This window comes from Dasypus novemcinctus, chromosome 9, assembly GCF_030445035.2.
Source record: "Dasypus novemcinctus isolate mDasNov1 chromosome 9, mDasNov1.1.hap2, whole genome shotgun sequence".
Taxonomy (NCBI): domain Eukaryota; kingdom Metazoa; phylum Chordata; class Mammalia; order Cingulata; family Dasypodidae; genus Dasypus; species Dasypus novemcinctus.
Window position 1 is genome coordinate 39,450,417 of NC_080681.1, and position 3,007 is coordinate 39,453,423.

A 3,007-nucleotide genomic window follows, 5' to 3' on the forward strand; every position below is an offset into this window, starting at 1 on the left:
TTTCAATTCCTCGACAAAAGTCTTTAATGCCCCCCTTGCACTTGCCAAACGCCCTTCAGATCTCACTTTGGGTTCCTCCAGCATCACTTTTCTGCCTCAGGGAATTTGCAATGTCCGTCTGTCCATCCATTCCCCCCCTCCCCCACCCTCCACCCCCACCCCCACCAACTCCTCCAAGTCTCCATGTCTGCAGGTTCTCCTCCTCACTCCCTCTGGGCCTCAGGTTAAATGTCTTGTTATCATAGTGATCTCCAGGAACTTCATATAAAGTAGCAACCTGGCCCAACTCCATTTCTTTCTATCTCCATACATTGCTTTAATTTTCTTTAGGACTGCAAGATATATGAGGTGTTTTTGTGGGTTTGTCAATTTTCTGATCTCTCAACTAGAATATACAGACTTGGTTTTATTCATTGTCTACATATAGTGGCCACTTAGAAAACAAATAGCAAATTAAGGCTTGCAAGGTGCCAAAATAATGAGAGGAACACTGTATGCATTATCCGATTTAATCCTCACAACTCTAGGAGTTAGGTCCTATAGTATCACCATTTTATAATTGATATAAGGGTGGATCAGAGAAGAATGCAAGATATCACAGTTAATAAGGGGCCAGGGCTCTGCGGCGTCGCAGCGGCTCCGGCTGCCGCGGCGACGATCTCCCGGCGGGCAGTACGGCCCGGCTCTACGGCGGCAGCGACTGCCACGTCCCAAGTGCTACGCCGAGGAGCTAAGCGGGCGGTGCCGGGGGGCGGAGAGCAGCGCGGAGCCCGGCCACAGCGATCGCCCGCCGCCATGGGCTCTTCGCAGAGCGTGGAGATCCCGGGCGGGGGCACTGAAGGCTACCATGTCTTGCGGGTTCAAGAAAATTCACCAGGACATAGAGCTGGACTGGAGCCGTTCTTTGATTTTATTGTTTCTATTAATGGTTCAAGATTAAATAAGGACAATGACACTCTTAAGGACCTACTGAAAGCAAATGTCGAAAAACCTGTAAAAATGCTTATCTACAGCAGCAAAACACTGGAGCTACGAGAGACATCAGTCACCCCAAGTAACATGTGGGGTGGCCAGGGCTTGCTTGGAGTGAGCATTCGTTTCTGCAGCTTTGATGGGGCAAATGAAAACGTTTGGCATGTGTTGGAAGTGGAATCAAATTCTCCTGCAGCGCTGGCAGGTCTTAGACCTCACAGTGATTATATCATTGGAGCAGATACAGTCATGAATGAGTCTGAAGATCTGTTCAGCCTTATTGAAACACATGAAGCAAAACCATTGAAACTTTATGTGTACAACACAGATACCGATAACTGTCGAGAAGTGATTATTACACCAAATTCTGCATGGGGTGGAGAAGGAAGCCTAGGATGTGGCATTGGATATGGCTATTTGCATCGAATACCTACACGCCCGTTTGAAGAAGGAAAGAAAATTTCTCTTCCAGGACAAATGACTGGTACACCTATTACTCCTCTTAAAGATGGGTTTACAGAGGTCCAGCTGTCCTCAGTTAATCCTCCATCTCTGTCACCTCCAGGAACTACGGGAATTGAACAGAGTCTGTCTGGACTTTCTATTAGCTCAACTTCACCAGTTGTCAGTAATGTTCTAAGTACAGGTGTACCAACAGTACCATTATTGTCACCACAAGTAAACCAATCCCTCACGTCTGTGCCACCAATGAACCCAACTAGTACATTACCAGGTCTGATGCCTTTACCAGCGGGACTCCCTGACCTCCCCACCCTCCCCAGTCTCAACCTCCCCACACCACACATCATGCCAGGTCTGGGCTTAGCGGAAATCGTGAACCCGGGTTTGCCACCTCTTCCTTCCTTGCCTTCCCGAGACTTACCTGGCATTGCACCTCTCCCTATGCCATCCAAGTTCCTTCCGCCATTCCCTTTGGTTCCAGAAGTCTCTTCTGCAGCAAGCTCTGGGGAGCTGCTGTCTTCCCTTCCACCCACCGGCAACCCACCCTCCGACCCTGTCATGACTACTGCCACGGCAGACGCTGTCTCCTCACTCACAGTGGATGTGATGTCCCCTCCTGCAAATGCCCCCACTGCTGCTGAGGACAGACTCAGCGAATCCGCCCGGGCCAGTGAGAAGCCTCCTCCTGCAGTTACAGATGCACATGCTTCTGAGTCACCTTAACTTTGAACCGTTCTTCACAATTGGCGTGGTATATTTATTTAACCACAGGAGCGTCTGGAAATGCAAACTACCATCGCTTTCATACTAGTTTGTATCGTATCTGTAGGCATCCTGCAAATAATTCCAAGGGGAAGGCTAAGCAAGAAGATGTGGGCTTATATCCTGCCAAGTTGGGGTGCAATAGATGCGCCAGGGAGGGAAATGTCAGAAAGTGCTTGTGTTTTAAAACAGCCAAAAAGAATTGTAAGGGTGACTTGCTGCCAGGCTTCTACTGCCATTCTTGGGGGTGTACATCTTTGGGAAAGGTGGTAACAGGGTGTCCACTAGGTTTCCTGTCTTTCTACTGCTCCTTCTGTAAGAAAACAAAATATTTTATGCCTAGTACTCATGGCATTTCTTGTACTTTATAAATCGTTTGCAAGAATGCAAACCACCTCACTAAACCATGAAAAGGAGACATTTTACTTTTGGTCTCTGTGAGTCACGTATCTATTAAAGCTTACAGGAAAATTCCAACTAAAGATATTTGTTAAAGCTACACAGTGTGCACTATTAATTGAACATCTTTTTAATCAGCCTCTACACAGATCCTTGTTTTGAGCTTTCAAAATTACTCAAGACATTTTGTATCTGCTGCTGTTGCTTGTAAGTCCAACATAAAATGGCATTTAAAAAGAAATAAAGGAGATGTTGCACAGTTTAAAAAAAAAAAGGGGGCCAGGATTTGACCAGATATAGGTAATATAGGAGGTTCCAAAGATCAAATTCTTAACTCCACCCTTTATTGCCTTTCAATAAATATTGAAAAAATGATTGATAATATTTATACAAAAACAGAAGTTTAACTGGA

General features: G+C 46.1%; 1 pseudogene; it reads left to right on the forward strand.

Moving 5' to 3' along the window:
- The first annotated feature begins 681 nt into the window (after positions 1–681).
- LOC131279720 (Golgi reassembly-stacking protein 2 pseudogene) lies at positions 682–2,695 on the forward strand (annotated as a pseudogene).
- The last annotated feature ends 312 nt before the right edge of the window (positions 2,696–3,007 follow it).